The following is a 21,998-nucleotide window of genomic DNA, read 5'->3' as shown; positions in this document are numbered from 1 at the left end:
AGAAGATGTCCTTGGATCATCTGGAACTGGAGCTGCCATCTTGGAACTGGGAACTGAACCCAGGACCTCTCAAAGAGGAGCAAGTGCTCTTAATCACCCAGCCACCCCTCCCGCCCCTTTGTACCTTTCTTGGTATCAAGTAAACCAACCTTTATACTAAGTTTAGGTAAATGGCATCATTTCATAGATGGAGAAACTGAGACAGAAGGAGGTTAAACGTGTGTCTGCAGGTCAAGCATTGCCAATAAGTGGATTTGGATGTCCAACATCTGATTCCCATGTTGACACATGGTTCCTGCCGAAGAGGAGAGGCGGGGGATGGTGGGAAGAAAAGGACAGAGTGGAGATCCTAGGATGAATCTAACCCTGCTCCATGAGTTGGTTCTAGAGAGTGATTGGTTCTGCCTTCTCCTTCACTTACATAAAAGAGAACTAAGGTTCAGAGCTGCGCCCCCCAGTGGGTTAATGGCAGCCGGTTGAACTGAATCCTACCTCGTGCTCACTCCTCTTTGCCGCATTCCCCCAAGGACTCGCAAAGACTTTTAACTCCATATAGATTTACTGTAAAGTCACATTGTCACTTCTACCATTAAACACCTGTTTAGTGCCTATAAAGTGCCTATTGGCTCCATAATGTATATTAGTCTGTACAATGTCCACTTCGCAGAATTGTTTTCCAGCCCATGAAGAACTACCAAGAGAAATCCCAAACATTCCCACTGCAACCTCTTTGACCCAAGACCCTCCATGCCATCTCTTCTACCTCTCCAGTTCCTACCACGATCTAGCGCGTTCAACCTTGGGGATGGCTCATTATTCTGTCTGTCTGTCTTTCTATCTGTCTGTCTGTCTGTCTGTCTGTCTGTCTGTCTGTCTGTCTTTCTGTTTGTCTTTCTGTCTCCATTGTCTCTCCTTTCTTTTCTCTTCTTTTCTCCTCTCTCTCTTTCTCTCTCTCTCCGCTCTCTCTCTCTTCTCACATATAATACATCCCAACTGCAGCTTCCCCTCCCTCCATTCCCCCCCCAGTGCTCCCCCACCAACACACACCTCCCCTCACCCCCCCAGACCCACTCCTCCATTTCCTTTCAGAAAAGAGCAGCCCTCCGTGGGACATGAACTGAACCTAGCATAACAAGATACAATAACATGACGCACATACCCTCATATCAAGGCTGGACAGAGTAACCCCGTAGGAGGGAAAGGGTCCTACGAAAGCAAATGAAAGGGTCAGGGACAGCCCCTGCTCCCACTGTTAGGAGTCCCACAAGAACAGCAGCTACAGTACCATAACATGCCTGCTGAGGCTATATCCCAGACCATGCAGGCTCAGTGATTGCTGCTTAGCCTCTGTAAGGACCCATTATTTTCATTGCCAACATGACCGCAAATCTCAGAAGAGACGTTGGGCTGAATGAATCAGGGCATAGTTCTTGGGGAAGAGTCTTCCAAAAATCCAAAGAAATACCACACTTTCCCACTAGTTGAGTAAACTGTAAGTAGTACAGAAATCTTAATGTATTCCAATCAACATTCAACTCAGTCAAATAAACATTTCCTTCTTCTAGCACATCATGTCCAATACTTCATTACCCATTTTCTTAAATCAACCATTTATTCAATAAATACTCGTGTATCACCTTATGTGTCAGGCACTGCACTAAGTACCAAAAGGCACTGTTCAGGAAGACATAGTCATTGCCCACCTCCCTTAAGATGTCTTATAGTCCCGTAAGGAGAGAACTTGCATATATAGTGCTTACGTGCTTGATGCCTAGTTTAAAAACCACAGGATTCTAGGTGTTTGGCAGCTCCAACTTAAGTTTTGAGATAACTTCCTGGACAAATGCAGTCAGAGTTTTATTAAAATTAGATATTAAAATGTAGAAAAGATAATTCAGACAGAATAGTCCCCTGGAACACAAAGATCAGAACAAGCAAAGATTATGGAAACAACTGCAAAAAATTCCATCTGACTATTGCACTGCCGCTGTAGGGATGGGATGGGTAAGGAGGGGATTCATTCCTCAAGAGCTCACGTAGCTCTAGATCCTGCCGCTACTGATCTAACGGGCCAGTTGTTACAGAATACTTCCAGGTATTGGACCCCAGACTCCCATGTGTGCTGCACACGCTGTGGAGCGTCCACTGCTGATTTATGTACCTATTCTCTCTGTACTATCCTGGTTTCAACAAATACAGGCTCTAATCTGAATTCTTTTATCTTTATTGAAGAAGAAGGAATGACCAGCTGAATGGACTTGATATCAGAAAGGGTTACCACTAGGAAGCTTGAAGTCTTTGGATCAGAAATCAAGGGAGGTCAGTCAAAGAGGTTTGTTGTTATGAATGCTTGGGTCAGAAACACACAGAGAGGTGTAAAGGTTAAGAGTGTCATTTGCAATAGTTATTTGCTGGAGATCCCGACTCCCAGGTCTGTGCTTCTCATTTGGTATCTGCTGACATTAGAAGACTGGAAAAGCTTAATTTGAATCAATACACAGGGAGCAGAGAAGAGATGACAGGCAATTAACTTGATTCCTCCATTCTATCTAATTGTCTACTCATCAGCTGAGGAAGCAAGTGAGTTGCCATGACTACCTCCTGACACAAAGACTCAGCGCAGGTGATGCCATTGTCAGCTCATCTCTGTGGTACATGGCTGGCAGAAGCAGAACCCGAGAGTCCAGGACGAGCACAAGACCCAGGCCCACTTGTTCCATTACCCTCATCTCAATTAATCGTCTTTCTTCACTATTGTGCAATGAGCTTCTGTTTTGTCTGGCTCCTGGGAGGAGACGCTGAAGGCTTCTAAGGATGTTCACGCCCTCAGGCAAAAGCAGGGATGACTCCATATTGGCTCTAACCACCTTATGGGAAACACTGTTCAGACATTATTAGTCAAGGACTGCAGATCTAGTGCTCTCAAGGACAAGTGACTTTGGCAGGTGATAGAGCCTTTTCTGCCTGTCACTTCACTCATGAGAAAAATGGAGATCTAAAGTCCTGGTCTTTCTTATGAGACCATTTGACAAGTAGATAAAAATCACTAGCTAGTAGTTTTTGTTGTCTGTGCACATTGCTATAGCAAAAGACTGCGGCCTGAATAGTTTATACCTGATTAGAAATCTCTTTTCGCACAGTTTTTAAGGTTGGTATATCTAAGATCAGGTACCAGGCATCTGAAGATGAGGAGAACACATACATATTCCTCAAAATGACCTGGCTTTGTCCCTCATGATGCCCGATTCTGCCAACCCATCTCCTCACTCCATCTCTTCTGGCCTGGCAGAAGTGCCTTGGTTATGGGACACTAACGTTCAGGGCTGCTGTAACAGAGGATCTGCATGCTGGGCAACTTACAACAATATCGGCTGTATTCAGTCATGGTTCTAGAGGCCAGAATTATCGAGTCACAGTGCTTGTAGGACTGTGCTTTCTCTGAAGACTCCAAGGGAAGTTCATTCTTGGCTTCTTCCTGGTCTAGTTACTGGCAATCCCCTTCACTTGTTCTGTAGCTTTCGTAACATAAGTTTCCACCTCCAACTTCTTACAGCATTGTGTCTGGGTCTAAATTTTCCTTTTATAAATCATTAGATTAGGGCTGTCTTCATCCAATATGACATTATCTTAACTTGCTTACATCTGCAAAGACTCTTGTTTCAAAATCAGATAATTTATAGGTCCCAGGGTTTAGGACTTTAGCTTTGCTTTTTGTGAAATACAATTGAGCCCATAAAATAGGATGAGAATTGTCCAAAAGGAAGAAGATTTGGGATGTGGATAAATTTGGGTATAGGTATGAAGTCTTATCATCATTTATGTGAGAGGTTGGATTCCATCCCTCGAGTATAATCCCTGCATGGTCTGGGTCAACTCTGTAAAATTCCTGGAGTTCAACTTTATTTTTAGTAAAAGTATTCAGCCTGAATTCCTAAGGCTATGATAATACACGCTTAAGCTATTTGTAGAAGGTTATAAATTATCTGCGGAGCCCTTAAAACCTGTAAACATGTTTATTAAAAAAAGTAAAAGCTAATTCAAAATCAGCCATTTGCTTCTCTGAGTCTTTCTTTCTTTCCTTTTTTCTTTTTTCTTTCTTTCTTTCTTTCTTTCTTTCTTTCTTTCTTTTTTTTTTTTTGCTTTATCTGCATTTATTTTATGCTGAATTTATTCCTGTGCCATGCATTTTTGTTTCTTCAGTTTCTTCTGAGATATCTTTTTCTTCTGTACAACCTCCTCTTCGGGCTTTGGAACGATCCGTTCCTTCTCAGTAAGGATCATCTCAATGTGGCAGGGGGAGCTCATGTATGGCTTAATCCAACCATGAGCTCTGTAGGTTCGTCGGCGCATCTTAGGTGCCTTGTTCACCTGGATGTGTTCAACGACTAGAGAATCTACGTCTAAACCCTTAAGTTCATCATTAGTCTCTGCATTTTTAAGCATGTACAGCAAAAATTCAGCACTCTCTTTCCAGCCACCATCCCCGTGTCCAGCCCCACTGTTTGGCCCGGGCGCACCAACCAACCAACTAACTCCACCATCATACCGCCGGAATGGCACATATTGCTTCTTTAAAGTGACATCCTTCAGATACTTGGTGGCTTTGCGGATATGCATACCCTTGATGGCTTGAGCAGTTTCCCGGGTGTTCTTAAAGTGAACAGGAAGGTTTGAACCTCTTGATTTGCATGATTTTTGTGGTGTTCTCTGGGTCAAGAGAGTAGTGAACCATCTTCACGGGTCACCTCTGGCCACTTACAGGATGAGGAAGCGCGAAGGCTACCGGGAGAACTCGATCTCTCCGCTTCTCTGAGGCTTAAAGGCTGGAAATTGAACAGCGAACTCATTGTTGGTGGGGAAGATACATGAAAATATCCTGTATTTATTCTGTTCTCTGCCATGCCACTCTAGACAGACTGAAAATGATGGAAGGTATATTTTTTTGCCTTTAGGGAAAAACTTATAAAACTGAGTGTTGTATTTCAGTTGAGTATATTCCATAACTCTCTACATTAAGACCCTTAAAAAGCTTATAATTTATCACAAGCTATAACCATGAGATTTGAGAATCAAAAAGAACTGTATCCCAGTTCTCAGTATAGAAATCCTCTCATGAACACTTCTGATCTGTGATCATCTGTGATCTGTGTGTTAAGGAACTGGCTCAGTACTTCCCAAGACATGCAACAAGTTGTCCTTTAAAAACAAAAACAAAAAAAAAACAAAAAAACAAAAACAAAACACATCCCTCCAGGTCTGGAGAGATAGCTCAGCAGATAAGAGCACGGATATGCAGAGGATCAGAGTTTGACTCTCAGCATCCACACAGAGGCTCAGAACCATCTGTAACTCTAGTTCCTGCATATCTGAAACCCTCTTTGGGCCTCCACAGGTACCAGGCTTGCAAGCTGTGCATAAACATACACACAGGCAAACACCCAGATGCATAAAATAAAATGATACAGTTTTTTAAAATGTATGTTTAAAAAATCCTGCTATCGTTCAGCCAAAATCTGTCTCCTTTTAAAACCAGTCTTTAGGTACCATCTTTCTTATGTGAATTTAAGACAGTTCTCAAAGTTTCAACTCCTCTAGCTCTAACTCAAGAGTCATTCTCTTGCACTACTATCCCGGTTGATTTTCTCTGATTATAACCATTTTATTAGTTTCTCTTAAACTATGAGACCTCAATAAGTTATAATCCTTTAAATGTTGTTGAATCAGTTCAGAGTGCCATAGATTCATTATTCCCCATGATTGGAATATTCAATTTTTAATGACCCAACTCAAATTGCATTGACTTTGCAGGGCTCATATTAAAATTCTGAAAAGGAAATTTGCATAGAGAATAGAGATGTTTAATAGGCTATGACTTAGGGATCAACACATGTAAGGGGTTGGGGGAAGCAGAGTAAGTGCAGAAAGGATGATTGAACCACACAAAGAAGAATCCCACAGGAAATGATGAAGTAGGTAGACCATTCCTGACTCGAGACAGTCACTGGATGGCAAGTACCCCTAAAGAGGGGGCATGATTTAGACAGGGGCTCTCTTCAGTTGAAAGCTTTTATTCCATTCTAAACAACTAGAGGAACAAATCCCCAAATGAAATCTAGCATGCACATATCCCAGCATGCACTACAAGTTACCCTTTCTGCCACTTTATCCTACTTTCTTCATATAATAGACTCTAGAAGCAGCAACATCAGGGATCTAGTTGGTTTCTCTTCCTGTGGAAGAGAAGGGTCTATAATATGGTCTTGCTATTTAGTTTAGTAGGAGGGTCTATAATATCTAGCAAGTCTCAAAATAACTTTCATCTTTTCAATACAAAGGAATAAAATATTGGTTCATGGTACTATATGGATAAACACATTACCCTAATGCAAGAAGCCAGACACACAAATCATATCTATTATGGTGTACTCTTATTAAATATTCAGAATGGATATATTCACAGAGACAAAGGTTAGATTGGTAGTTCTCAACATGGGAAGAAAGGACAATAAGAGCTAACTGCTTCATGGGTGCCTGATTTCCTCCTATGATAATGAAAATGGAACCGCACAGGGAGAGAGTGGTTGCATGATATTGTAAGTTACCAAATGCCACTGAATTATTCACTTGTAAATGATTAGTTTTCTATCGATTAACATGTTTAATTGTGAAAATTAACAAATCAAAAAGGGTGGGGACCTTTAACACGTGTCCTCAGAATGTTGAGAGGACAATTTCCAACAAGTTGATTATATATACTTATGCGACTCTTTCAAAATTCCAGGAGACTTTTTCTTCTTTAAAAAAAAAAAAATCTTACGAGCAGATTGTAAATTTATATAGAAATGCAAAAAACCCAGACTAGCCAAAACAAATTTTAAAAAGAAGAGATATCCAGAATAGGTAAATCCATAGAGACAGAAGGAAATTAATTATTTCCAAAAATGGGGATAAGGGGTAGAGAATTCTCACTCCCTGATTTTAAAACTTACTGTAAGTTACAGTAACTAACCAGATCAGTGCTTCGTGCCTAGAAGTAGGACTCTAGCACATGGGAGACCAAGGCAAAAGGATTGTGAGTTTGAAGAGAGCTCAGATTAACAAGATCCTGTCTCAAAACCTCAAAGGCTGAGGATGTACTCTATGTGGTCATAAAATGCTCTGCTAGTGAGCACAAGGCCCTGGGTTCAATATAGGTACTATAAAAAATAAAGTTACCAACTATGGTATTTACATGTAGATATGCCAACTGAAATAAAAATACTGAAAGTCTAAAATCTTTACATATATATATATATATATATATATATATATATATATATATATATATATATATATATATATATATATATTTCTGTCTTGGTTGTTGGTTGTTGTTTTGAGACAAGGTCTTACTATGCAGCCAAGGCTACACTTGAATTTATTATGTAGCCCAGGCTGTTCTCAGTCTCCTGGTTGATTTTGATTTCAATATATATTTCAACAAAGACAGCTTATGAATAAAAGTGTGTTTTCAACAAACAGCACTGAGCTAACTAGATAACAAGATGATAAACTTACACTAAGTGGAAGAAACAAGATACAAGAGTGTACAGGAGTTAGATTTGGTAGCAAAGGCCTGGAATCCCAGCACTCAGGAGGCTGAGACAGAAGACCAGGAGTCTGAGAACAGCCTGGGCTACATAATAAACTCAAGCATAGCCTTGGCTGCATAGCAAGACCTTGTCTCCAAACAACAAACAACAAAACAGAAAAAGAAAACATAAGAGTTGGAGCTGTTGTTCAGTGGTAGAAGGCTTACTTGCTGTGTATGAGGTAACGCCTTCTATTTCTAGCAGAAGGGAGGAGGTGAATTTCTCAATCCTATCTGTATAAAATGTACCCTAAAAGAGAATTCTAGAGAGACAAACAATACAGTAATAGTTGACTTGGGCAAGAAGTAGAAACTGAGTTAACAATGAATGACCATAGAGGAGTATGCTAGAAACTCAGCTGTGTCTCCCCAAAATTCATATGTTAAGCCCTAACCAACAATCTAACCATACCTGTATATAGGACCTATAGGGACATAATTATGGATAAGTTAGATTTTAATAATGAGGTTCTGATATGACGATATTATAATATTAGTGCCCTTAAAAGACTAGAATATTTATGAGGCCAAGAAGTGCATAGCCTCAAATTCCCTGAGGGAAGCCCCCTGAGAAAGTGGTACGTAAAGTTATCAGTATAAAGCTTATGTTGTAATGGAAACTGGAGGATTTTTGGAGATGCTAACTATCACATGACATTTGCAAAAGAAAGCTGTAGACACCAAGAGAGCCAGCCTAGGTGAAAGGCCATGTATGTTACAGGTAGGAAAGTCATAGAAATAGGGCTACCCATGTCTGTTGGAGCCAACTTAATGACATCCTGGTCCCTGGATGCTACATGAAGACAAGTGTCTGGTGTCTGCTCCTGTAGGCTTCATTCTTGTTTCAGTCCAATTTCCCTCCATTGTAGATGGGATTTAAAAAAGACTTGTTATTGGCTCTTTGTAAATTTCACACCATGCATCCCAACCCTACCCATCTCCCCCTCCACTCGGACCCACTCTCCACCCTTGAAACCTCCCCCACAACAGAAAAAAAACAACAAAATTCATTGTGGAAGCTGTAGTGTGTCACAGGGTGGCCCACAGTATACCTTCTGTCCACACTTCTTTGCTTGCAAATGTTCTTTGCAATGACTCACTGGTCTGGTACGAGGCCCCTGGCTTCTGTCACTCCATCAGTACTGGAACCTCACTAGGACTCATCTTGGATATGCTGTTGCTGTCCTGTGTTATGGAGATCCTGTAGTTTTTGGACCTGTAGGACAGGGCCCTCTATGCTCTCCAGCAGTTCATTAATGGGGTTGACGTTGGGGTGGGCCAGTTCAAGGGCCTGCCTGTATATGGGCCTGAGAGGTACCTGGGCTGGTCTGCCCACCAACTCTCCTGCTCTCATGGCCCCAGGGCCAGATCTCCCACCTCAGGCCTTGAGGGGTGAGGGAGGAAGAGAGTCTCTCTCCCTTGTTCATGCCACCCCACAGGAGTGGCTCACTTCCAACTCCTACAGACTAGAGCCTGCTCTCCTGAGTACTGCAGATGGCTAAGGGTGGCTGAGTTCTCCTTCTCTCGTGCCCCCAGAGTCTCTCTCAGGATGCCCAGGTGAGGGTTGAGGCCAGTTCTGCACAGCCCTCAGATATCAACATGTCTCCAGATGTTCCCAAAATGGGTTCTTCTAGTCTCCGGCTTGCTCCCTGTCCTAGCTGTGGATTGGTGATCATCTCAGGCCCTACCCCTATCCAGGCCCACTGGTGCCAGACTGATGGTAGTTTCGGTGAATGTTAGGCTACTAATCTTTCAGATGTTCATAGGTCAGAACACTGAACATAGACATAGCCTCTCCCCTCTCTGCTACCTACCCCACATGTGACACAGCAGCCACATCTGCCATGTCTCAAAGGCACATAGAAAGGGAACTTTTGCTTCATTTGTACACCATCATATTTTGGAGTTACATAAGTTCTATTTTTATGATACTGGGACTCAGAGTTGGAAGTCTGCCTTGTTGGGGCTGGAGAGATGGGCTCAGCAGTTTAAGGCACTTGTTCTTCCAGAGGACCCGGATTTGATTCCCCATACTCATATGCTGGTTTACAACCGACCAGAACTACTTCATTCCAAGGAACCTGATGTCCTCTTCTGACCTCCATGGGTACCTGGCACACACATGGTGCACACACATGATACACACACACACACATGCCACACACACAGGCAAAACATGCACCTACCCACATGAAATAAAACAAATAAACCTAAAAAGAAACTTTTAGGTTTGCCTTGAGTTTTAGAAAAGACTGAATTTTGGACTTTTAGATTTCTGAGACTGTTCAGATAATGAAACTCCTGAAGTTGGACTGAATGCATGTTGTGTTAAGAGGTGGTCACCATCCTTGGTGACTGTTAAGGTTTGAAACTTGGATCTCTTTTTTTTTTTTAATATTTTTATTTTCTATATTCTTTGTTTACATTCCAAATGATTTCCCCTTTCCCAGATTCCCCCCCCCATATGTCCCATAAACCTTCTTCTCTCCATCCCTTCTCCAATCACCTCCCTCCTTTTTCTCTGTCTTTATATTCCCCTCCAATGCTAGATCAATCCTTTCCAGGATCAGGATCCTCTTCATACTTCTTCATGGGAGTCATTTGTTATGCGATTTGTGCCTTGGGTATTCAGAGCTTCTGGGCTAATTAATATCCACTTATCAGAGATTGCATTCCATGTGTATTCTTTTGTGGTTGAGTTACCTGACTTAGGATGATATTTTCCAGATCAAACCATTTGCCTAAAAATTTTGTGAATTCATTATTTCTAATTGCTGAGTAGTATTCCATTGTGTAAATATACCACATTTTCTGTATCCATTCCTCCTTTGAGGGACATCTGGGTTCTTTCCAGCGTCTGGCTATTATAAATAAGTCTGCTATGAACATAATGGAGCAGGTGTCTTTATTGCATGCCGGGGAATCCTTTGGGTATATGCCCAGGAGAGGTATAGCAGGGTCCTCCAGAAGTGTCATGTCCAGTTTTCTGAGGAACCGCCAGACTGATTTCCAAAGTGGTTGTACCATCTTACAGCCCTACCAGCAGTGGAGGAGTGTTCCTCTTTCTCCACATCCTCACCAACACCTGCTGTCTCCTGAGTTTTTGACCTTAGCCATTCTGACTAGTGTAAGGTGAAATCTCAGGGTTGTTTTGATTTGCATTTCCCTAATGACTAATGATGTTGAGCACTTCTTAAGGTACCTCTCAGCCATCCAAATTTCTTTAGGTGAAAATTCTTTGTTTAGATCTGTACCCCATTTTTAATAGGGTTATTTGGTTCCCTGGGGTCTTGTCAGCTCATGATGAGAATGCTTGTTCATCAGCTAGTGGTGTTGTTTTAGAAGGCTGTGGAATTTTTAGGACACAGGCCTATTTGCTAGAGATGGACACTAGGGGCAGGTCTTTGAGGTTATCCCCTACCACCTGGTTTCAGTACACTCTCCCTTCATGGTGCTGTAACTGGAGAAACCTCTGCCACCGGCTCTCACCAGCATGGATAATACCTCTTTACTTTCTCCACCATGATGACCTGAGACCTTCTGAAACCATGAAACAAAATAAATCTTTCCTATTTCATGTCTACAAGCTATTGAATCATGGTAGCAAAGAGTACCTAAGGCAGTACTTCTTTAATCCTGCGGTCGCCTCCTTTAAAAATTGCATGCTGAGAGCCCTTGTGTCCTTTCCCTCTGGCTACTGCCTCAGAGACTTGGTTTTCATCTATTCTAGGTTCCCTAAGGGAGCCGAGCTGCGCTCAGTGCATTCACATGAGAAGTCCGCCTATACCAAGCAGTTGATACATTTTAGCGGAATGACCTAAGCTGTGAGCAGAGGGAGAAATAGAGCAGTGTTGCTGGTCAACGTATTCCAAGTTCAGCCTCTTTTCTGTGTCTGCCCTTCACAACCTTCATCTCGATTTGTTCTGATAATGCTTCTGTCTTGGATGATGAGAGTCTAAGGATCTCTGTCCCTGTTGCAATAGAGTTAATATCAATGCATGCCTTCTACATAAATACATTCTCTCTCTAAGAAAAACGCCATCATGCCCGTTTTGTTAAAAACCATCTTTTGCACCTTGGAGAATTCAGAATCAAAACAAACAAACAAAAATGTACAAACTCTTACAGTCTATTGACATTACACTTCTTACTCAAAATATGAGTCTGTGTGTGTGTGTGTGCACCTGTGCTTCTTTTCCTTAAGCAAAGCAGCTCTGTTCAAAAGGCTCGGCTTATTGATAACTTTATCCTCCTCCATTCTGTTCCCGTCCATGTCAAAGCCTGTGCTCTGCACAGAAGTCCCTACGGGACCACCTCCTCTTTCTTTGTCTTCCCCTTCATTGCAGGGATGAAGTCCTATTGTTTAAATCTCCCGACTTACCTTCTCTTCTAAAGTCTCACATCACAGAGTCACACCTGTGGCAAATACTCTTTTGAAGTGAAAAGTTAATTTGTAATGCAAATAATTACTTCTTTATTTATCTCATTTTCAAGCAGGTATTTTCACCTAGCAAATTCTCATGAAGATAAATTGGGGGCAAACGTTTTCACACTTTAGCTTTTCTGTCACTCCCGCCTTCTCCCTCCCTTGCTTTCTGTCCTTTTCACCTCTGGCTGTCTCCAGCCTCTCCTTCTGGGATTGCTGAAAACTCCCAGGGTTTCTCTCCCAGGCTCTGCTTTTCTTAAGTGGAAAACCTCTCTGCTCTTGTGCCTTAGTCAAGGTTTCTATTGCTGCAATGAAATGCCGTGATCAAAAGGCAAGTTGGGGAGAAAAGGATTTATTTGTCTTACACTTCCATATCAGAGTCATTGAAGGAAGTCAAGGCGGGAATTCAAACAGGACAGAAACCTGGAAGCAGGAGCTGATGCAGGGGCCATGGAGGGTACAGCTTGGTGGGTTGTTCCTTATGCCTTGCTCAGCTTGCTTTCTTATATAACCAAGGACCACCAGCCCAGTGGCCCATTAGTGTCTGATGGAGGAGGGTCCAGGACACTATCCACAATCATCTGAGCCCTCCTCCATCAGACACTAATTAGGAAAATGCCTTACAGGCTCGTTTACAACCCAGTCTTATGGAGGCATTTTCTTAATTGAGGTTCCTTCCTTTCAGATGACACAGCTCATGTCAAGTTGACATAAAACTATCCAACATATCACATCATAGAGAAAATCTTTGTTGTACAGGGAAAACTCATTCAAACCCACCTGCTTCCATGGACATCCTTGAGCAGAGCCAGGGGAAGAAGTTCTTTTACATGGAACTGTCTGTGTCTGATACCATGATGGCTTGCAACTTCCCTTTGCTGACCATTCTGCTTCTACTAACTTCAATTAAAGTCTTCCTTCTACAGTTGACAAACTCTAAGAAGTGGATGTCTTCATACCTTCGTCTTTGCAGGAATAAATGAGAAGAGTAATTCTATTCCATCTTATAAAGTCTTTGGTGGAGAGATGTGGAAGATAACATAGATTGTAAAGTATGACTCATATATAAAAGAATATGTACTCCTTATATTTAATCATAGGTCTGTTCACTGAAAATATCAAGGGCAGAACTTTTGAGCACAGAACAGGCAGAACTTAGGCAAATGAATTGTACTTAGAGAAGCCGGTAAGCTAGGAACACTAGGTCTTTTAAATCAAGAATTGCCCTGTTCTGCCCACATGGAAGCAAGTGCTTCACAAGATGACACTGCTATTGTACTCCGAACTGAATTACTTCTCTTTTGAAAGCAGGATAAGGACAAAGCGGCTTAGAAGATAGAGGAGAGTGGGGATAAGAGCGGGGCTTGCTTAGATATTTCAGACAAAGGTCAAGTGAGAGAGCACATATCCTGTGAGATAAGTAAAGTTCTACATACAAAAAGGAAGGTGGGAGGGGGGCTTTGTCAAATGAGAATAAAACAACATACGCTCCAACACAGGACTGAGAAGATGGAAGGTATCAGTGTGTTCTCACTGGTGTGAGAATGGATTCAGGACAGAGCTTGAAAGAATGAATCTTTTCAATCAAGTAATAGTTTGGTCAGTCACTCCAACTCACTCACTTTTCCATTCTCAATATCACCCTCTTGATTTTTTTTTTTTTGCCAGAAAACATATGTGTTAATTTCTTGCATTAAAAAGGGGTAAACAAATAAATATGATGTGCTCTGGTAAAAAAAAAAATTCTGAAAAACATACTGGAGTTGCCTGGGAAAAGGGCTTTTCTGCTGGGGAATTACCTCCACTAAATTGGCCTGCAGGCATCTCTGTGAAGCATTTTCTTAATTGACATAGAAGGGCCCAGCTCTGGATGGGTTTTACCACCCTGGGGAGGTGGTCCTGGGTGGTACAAGAAAGTCTCTGCCCTTGGTTCCTTCAATGATGAATTGTAACCTACAAGCCAAATACCCACCCCCTTTTTCTCCTCAAGTGGCATTTTTTCATTGCCTTGGTTAGGGCTTTACTGCTGTGAACAGACACCATGACCAAGGCAACTTTTATAAGAACAACATTTCATTGGATCAGGTTTATAAGTTCAGAGGTTCAGTCCATTATCATCAAAGTGGGAGCATGGTGACATCCGGACAGGCATGGTGCAGAAGGAGCTAAGAGTTCTACATCTTCCTTTGAAGGCTGCTAGCAGTTACTGGCTTCCAAGCAGCTAGGATGAGGGTCTTAAAGCCCACACTCACAGTGACACGCCTACTTCAGCAAGGTCACACCTCCTCTAACAGGGCCACACCCTCTAATAGTACCACTCCTTGGGCCAATCACATACAAAACACCACAATCATGGTGTTCATCACAGCAAACTAGCACATTGCAGGGACTCTTAAATTGTGCCTCTCTGACACTGTAGGGACTCTTAAATTGTGCCATTCTGCTGGTAATGCAGCTATTGTAAGACCCCCAAAAACCAAGGGTGCCCCAGCACCCCACGCCTCGGAAGGTGACACCCATATCACTCTCAAGAAATGGTCTTGATGCAATAGCATAAGGATTTCTTTTATTCCAGAGCTCTGGAGTCCACAGCTGTACACCGCACAGGGGTAGAGGACTGTGGGATCCCGTGCAACTGAAGTCAGGGGTATTTAAAGGGGAAAAATCACAAGACAAGGGTTGGAGGACACAATTCACAAGGCAAGGGGTGGAGGACAAAACATGCAGGAAATGGGGAAGTACAGAATGAGGAAGTCAGGCAATAGTTTATGCCTTAAGGAAGGTTAGAGATTATCTGGAGCAAACGTCCTTGGGGCATTGTATAGTTAAACATTGGAACTAGAACAGGGTGGGCTATCTTTCTCAAGTGAAAGCAGAAAAACAAGTTGCTCTGTGCTGGGCTAGTTGTTTAGAGATCTAAAAACATTGAGTTTGAGTGGGGGGGCACGTCTCTCATTCCCCACTCCTTCTCTTGTTAATAGTTCTAATCTTAGAACTATAGAACTAAATCTCTGACTCTATATATTCTGAATTGTCCTGCCCTAATCTCTGATATTGTTGGCATGGCATAAGAATCTGCACAGCACTTATACATCCCTTAATAAAAACTATTAACCAGTTAATCACACAGGTTCCAATTGTAAGCAAAAGGAGCAAAATTATAAAGGGTCTCATCAAAACATAAAGCAGGGTGGTCAAGAGTACAAGATAAGGGCTTTTCCACCAAGTCTCAAGGTATTCTGTGCAGTGGCGTCTAACGTAGACAGAATCTCCAACTTGGAAGCGACGTAGAACTTGCAAGTCTCCTTCCCCAGAGTAGGCCTCCCAGAGCTGCTTCCATGCTCGCTGCCTCACCCACTCGAGCATCTTGAGCCTAGAGATCAAAAGCCTGAAGCAAACAGGGTAGGAGAGCTATCTAATCATTAACACCAGTCTCTGTGGTCAATTTGGTGAGGGTTTCTTTCATCAGGGTTCCAGCAACAATTTCTGAAGCTTTCTTATACAGGTCCAGTGCCTATCTGGAAGCAGTGAAGAGTCTCTGGCATGCCTGGAGCATTTAAGGCAAATCTCATATTGTGGGACACCTCCTGGGAGGGCCCAGTGGACACCAAAGGAGTTGGGGTATCAAAGAGGATCTTTAGGGGGGTCAGGTTAAAATGGTAGGGGCTGTTCAGAAACAAGGGGAGAGGCACCACCCAGCCTGAGCCAGTCTCCAAGGTCAATTTAGTTAAGGTCTCTTATAGGGTTTTGTTTATTTTCTCTACTTGCCTTGAGCCCTGGGCACAGTACATCCAATAATGTTTCCAATTAGTCCCCAATATCTCTGTCAATTTCTGACTTACCTTAGAAACAAAAACAAAACCATTGTCTGATCCAATTACCTTGGGTACTCTGAAACTCGGGAAAATTTTTTTCCTAACAGCTGTTTCCTGCTTCAACCCATCTGGAGAAAAGTATCTATAAATGCTAGAAGGTATTTTATAACCATATTCTCCTGCCTTAGCTTGTATACAATCTCTTAATATACTCTAGGTTGTTCTCTTCTAGGTCTTTGCCCTGTTTACTCTTTACTGCATAAGCATGTACTTGCTGGTATATCTTACATTGTTCTATTATCTCTCTAGCCTAAAACCTGAGTCATAAATATATACGTTTGGTCCCTTATCTGCCAGGACAAGGTTTTTTTTAATTCCCTAAATGAGTCCATCTGTGCATTTGGCCTAGTGAGTCTTTGGCTTACTTTCTGAGGAGTATAGTTCTCCCTACTTGTGTGCACCTTCTCTTGGTAATAGTTGGTAGGGTTGCCAGAAATCTCAGTCCTTTTTTTAAGTGAGGCTGTTCCTTAATTTTGTCCCATTTCCCAATGGGTGTCTCTTACAGACCCATAACCAGTATAGGCTCCTGCATATCCATTCCTGGAGTCACTTGCTCTGTCTGGTTATTGCCCATTGAGTCTTTTCCCTTTGGACGTCCTGGGCAGTGAATACTCACAGTGGCTGACTTCATTAGGACATCTAAGAGGTCCAAGATTTCCTGTTGGTTTCTTCTGATATGAACAGTCCTCTTGGCATATATTCCTGTGGACATGGGCTGTGGCAAAGGCATACCTGTTATCCATGTGGATGTTGATTTTCTTGCTGGTTCCATGTTCCAAGGTCTTGGTGAGGGCAACGAGCTCCACTTTCTGCGTTGGTATGCCAGGGGGTAAAGATTCTTCTTCCCAGATGACATTTGTGCCATCCACCATAGCAGCACCTGCTTATCTCTGTTCATCATGGAGAAAACTGCTCCTGTCTGTAGCGACATTCAGCAGGGGTCAGTCTCTCTTTTTGGGGCCAGTTAGCTGCAGCCCATTGGGCAGGAAGCATATCTGCGCCCCTCTCCATTTTGGAGAGTATATCTTACTCCAACAGAGTAGGAACAGTCTGGGGTGACCCTAAATGAATGGGATACCCATCCCATCCCTAGGTCCACTGTTCTTTGGGTAGTCCATGAATACATTTTGGTGCCAGTGGCTTCTTGGACCCAAGACTTTTTCTTGGAAACAGCGCCATTGGCTTGGAAGACTGAGTTTTGAGCCCCTGTGTCCACCAAGAACTGAGTGGGTTTCTCTTTTCCTCCCACAGTTATCCTGGGTTAGGGGAGGTGGTCAGAAACCCCATCTCCCCTAGTCACTGTCTTCACCCAGGGCTAACACCTGGGTTTGCCATTTGGGGGCACTTTTCCCAAGACCTGGGAATTCCTGCTCCCAGTTTCTATTTCTTAGGGCACACTCTGGCTCAGTGGCCTCTCTCCTTACAGTATGCACACTGGTCCTTTTCTGTCTCTCTTTTCTGCTTTTTCTAACTATTATAGCCAGGATTCTCTGTAGCTTCCTTCTTCGTTGTTTCTCTTTTTTTCCCTCTGTTTCTTCTCCTCTTCTCTCTCCCTGTCTCAGCAAACTGCACTAAATCTCTCTACAGACTTTCTTGACAACCTACATTAAATCCTTCTACAGACCTTCTCAGCAACCTTTCTTTTACAGACCTTCTCAGCAACCTGCACCAAATCCCTCTATTCTCTGAAGCTTTTTCCTGATATCTCTACTAGCCCTGTCCATAAGAGCCATTGTCATAGTAGCTTTATATCCTTGCCCCTGGAGTCATAGCATGTATATTGGCAGAATGCCTCTATGAGCTGCTCTAGAAAAGCTGCAGGTGACTCATCTGGTCCCTACTTAACCTTACATACCTTGGTCAAATTTGTGAGCTGCTGTGCCCTTGAGACCTGCCAATGGAGTCTGGTGTTGGTCTTTCAGGTGCCTCTTACCTTTTGTCTGAGGGGGTAATCTTTTTGGCTTCCTGTATTACAAATAAAACAGTCTCAAAGAGATTAATTAGTCTCTTGGGAAATATACCCTTAGTGAGAGAGCTACCATGGTATCACGATAGGTGGTCTCAGGTCCTCTCCTGCTCCACTCTGTGGTCCTCTCTAAATATCAATTGAGCATAATTATTACCATTTTGTAAATTATAAACTATAAGATAGACATAACACCTAGTTTATCATCCCTGTCAATTAAACAGAACCTTTTCTTTTATATTATCTTAAAAGACTGTCAGAATTAACCCTTAAAAATTAACATTATAAGAATTGACTCATGTCCTGGCTTTAAATTTTATGTCACCTGAAAATCATTTATTTAAATCTATATCAGCTTTCTCAAGATTAAACAGCTTGGGCTGTCTGTGAGACTAACAGTCTTCAACACTCTTGGATCAGAAATCCAAGAGTGACCAATATTAACTGAAAATATATAGAAAACTTAACATAGCTTTTAAGACATAAACATCATATTCCATGGATTTTTGACGTTTTTGAAAACCAACTATCAATGTAAAGTAATGTGGCTGTTGTCTGTTAAACTATCTTCAGCTATTTCTGATTAAAACCTAGAAAACACCCTAGCAATAAACTCAGAGCCTTATATTTCTATTTGGTCCTAAACTCACAGGCTTAAACATCTCAGATTGGTAATAATAACAACAAAGAACTGGGTGTAAATCCTGTACTTTCAAATTTTTAGTATTTATACAAATGAAAACATTGATTTTGTATCAAAATAAAACCTGTATCAAATAAGAACTTATGCCTTGAACTTAATAACAATTATAAAGATTTTAGTATCACAAAACAGATTTTTTTCACTTAATATTTTAGAATCTAGTCTTCTGGAGGTCTCCCTCTTTTTTTTTTTTTTTTTTGACCTCTCTCCCAGAGGAACAATATAACCACAAAGTTTAACAATCACATCAATCAAAATAATTTAAGCAATTTAAAATGAAAGAAATAAACCATCTGTACCAACTTAATGTTCCAGAATACTCGCACCTGCCACATTGAGCATCTTGTCAAGACTTATTTTCCCCACCAGGGGGTGTCAGAGTCCAAATATTTTGTCACTCCTTTTGTTCTAAGTTGGCACGCTTGAGTCATGTAACCGGATTTTGGTGTGCTTGAGTCACGTGACCTGATTTTGCCTGCTTGAATCACATGACCTGATTTTGGCACCACAGAGAGAGTTGGTGTAAATCAGTCTAAAGTCCAAATAATATCGTCTGTCTAAGTCCAAGAACACAAAACACGATACAAAACAACACCACATAGACAGCCTGACCCTGCCACATCAGACCTCTAGATTCAAGAACACAGAGCAAAAAAAAAAAAAAAAAAGAACACAGAGCAATGAAAATCACACAATTTGCCCCTAGAGGGGCCCAGTTTCAGACACCAGGTGTCCCTGCACACATTGCAGGGACTAGATAAAGCAGATTCAGCAAAACAAAATGGCTCCCACTGTTACTGTCTTGCTGTTCGCAGATGGAGGAGAGCCTTATTTAGCTTTCTCCAGGGTCTAAAGCTTCCTCCAGACCCCCACAGTCTTAACTCTAGCAGCTGCCAGTCAAATGCACACACCAGACAGGCTCTCCGAGCTCCAGAAGCTTGCAAGCAAAACCGAAACTTTCAGAAAAACTTATAGACTCAGACTTTGGCAAATGGTGAGACAGACAGAAAACAAACCGTGGCACCCTGACAAGTATTCGCCTGCACTGAAAGGGACAGAACCACATCAGAAAACCAGACGGCCGGGAGGGCATATAAATTCTCCAATTCAGTAGAACTATCGTGTCCTCTCCAACACTCAGACGGGAATCTTCCAGGGTCCCTGGAGTTCCCCCAAAATACCCTGGGACGTCTCCCAGGTATGTGGTCTACAGAGCACGTCTACTCACCACGGTCCTCTGGTCTTCACGAACCGAGAGAACAGTTGCCCACAAAAAACACACATCTCCTCAGATTCAGATTCAGAAAACAGAGAAGGACAGACACTCAGGACACAGACACTAGATGGCACACATATATTCCAGAGGGTATCCCCTTTTACCTCCAAGTGGTTCTCCCATGTGAAGGAAAGTTGCACTTCCTGGCCCATGCACCAAGAAAATGTAAGACCCCCAAAAACCAAGGGTGCCCCAGCACCCCACGCCTCAGAAGGCGACACCCATATCACTCACGAGAAATGGTCTTGATGCAATAGCATGAGGATTTCTTTTATTCCAGAGCTCTGGGGTCCACAGCTGTACACCGCACAGGGGTAGAGGACTGTGGGACCCCATGCAACTGAAGTCAGGGGTATTTAAAGGGGAAAAATCACAAGACAAGGGTTGGAGGACACAATTCACAAGGCAAGGGGTGGAGGACAAAGCATGCATGGAATGGAGAAGTACAGAATGAGGAAGTCAGGCAATAGTTTATGCCTTAAGGAAGGTTAGAGATTATCTGGAGCAAACGTCCTTGGGACACTGAATAGTTAAACATTGGAACTAGAACAGGGTGGGCTATCTTTCTCAAGCTGAAAGCAGAAAAACAAGTTGCTCTGTGATGGGCTAGTTGTTTAGAGGTCTAAAAACATTGAGTTGGGGGTCTCTCACTATGACCTCATCCCAAGGAAGATATTTAAGAAAGGAAAGTTGAAATGTCCAGCTGGCAGAAATTCTGGTTTCTTCAAGTTTGAGAGTACCTATGAGATGACTAAAAATTAGACTTCCTAGATGACTTCTTCCACCTTGCAAATATTAGAAAATATACCAGTCAGAATACTCTAAAGATAACTTCATGGCAGCTTTATCAAACATGGACATTTTCTTACGCTCTTTTCAGATCACGTACATAAGGTTGGATCTAAGAAGTTTTCCTTGGGTCATGTTCCTCTTCTATGGCCAGAAGGAATCACTAGCTGGAATTTGGTGTTTATCACTTTCCTAAGCAATGCCTTGTTACATATGCATGTAGCTGTACAGCGTGGGATTGTAGGCTTTCAGAATGTGCATTAAACCCTATTCTCCGACACTTCCTTTCCCACAGAAATTGATGCTTGTGGATTTAGTTCATTCATTCATTGTGATTGCTGTGTAAACATAACATTCTCCTGCTGATAATCATTTACTTTGTTCTCAAATCTTTATTGCTTTAAAAAGCTGCAGCAATGAATGCTTTTGTACATGTGTCCTTGAGCATATTGCTAAATTTCCTCTAGAAATTAAACCTCCAAGAGAAATTACTGATAGTGACATTTGCACATCTTCCTCTGTAGTAAATGTTATCAAGTTGTTTTCCAAAACAGTGTGTGCATTTATTTTCCCATTCCTAGTTTACGGAAGTTCCTTCTCATGCACATTTGAGTTAGTAACTACAGACAATTGGTCTCCAACTTACAAACTATTAGCTATGATTCCCCAGCTTCAGAGTGACGCATAATCAGCATGGATTCAGTAGGAGCTGTATTTTATACTTTGATATTTTTCTGGGTTAGAATCATTCAATATACAGCACAACACTCTCTAGAGGTGCAGGTAGCAGCAGTAAGCCATGCATCTAGAATTCATACTACTAAAAAGGTATGAAACCAGTATTCTACAGGGTACTGAATTGCTAAGCATTGGCATTTAGAATGCATTTTTAGCCTACAGTATTTTCATCTTAACATGGGTTTATTGCAATACAAGCCTCATAGTGAGATGAGGAATATCAGAATTAAATTTTCTGGCCTAATGGGTATTATTTGTTCCTAAACTCTTTGTAAGTTTATTTTCATTGCTGTATCATTATCTTTTCTAATTACCTATCTCTTGAATGTAAAAGGAAAATTGGGTCTCTATATTGATCTTGTATCTAGCAACATAGAGGGTCTCTAATGAAGTATGCCTGTGGTTGCTAGAGTCTATCAGCTTTACTGTGTAATCAAGTATGTCAACTAAAATAAGATTTGTTTTGGAAATTCTAATTTTTATAACTTCTATTCTTTTTTTCATCTTATTGCATTGCCTAGGATGCTCAATAGATGATAGCATGAAATAGCAATGTAGTTTAATAAAACTTCATCATTATGGGAGGGTTTGAAGA

At 41.8% G+C, this 21,998-nt stretch overlaps 1 non-coding gene and 1 pseudogene across 1 annotated transcript; both read right to left on the bottom strand.

The window, feature by feature from the left end:
* Positions 1-4,167: 4,167 nt before the first annotated feature.
* LOC127666046 (60S ribosomal protein L17-like) lies at positions 4,168-4,732 on the bottom strand (annotated as a pseudogene).
* A 4,630-nt stretch (positions 4,733-9,362) lies between these two features.
* On the bottom strand, positions 9,363-9,490 carry LOC127666389 (small nucleolar RNA SNORA17). Its single transcript, XR_007973606.1, has one exon. It is a non-coding gene; the product is annotated as a small nucleolar RNA SNORA17 (small nucleolar RNA).
* Between the last annotated feature and the right edge of the window lie 12,508 nt (positions 9,491-21,998).

Source organism: Apodemus sylvaticus, chromosome 15 (assembly GCF_947179515.1).
Source record: "Apodemus sylvaticus chromosome 15, mApoSyl1.1, whole genome shotgun sequence".
In the NCBI taxonomy this organism is placed as follows: domain Eukaryota; kingdom Metazoa; phylum Chordata; class Mammalia; order Rodentia; family Muridae; genus Apodemus; species Apodemus sylvaticus.
Note: the sequence above shows the minus strand (reverse complement) of the source record. Positions and strands in the feature narration are given on the sequence as shown.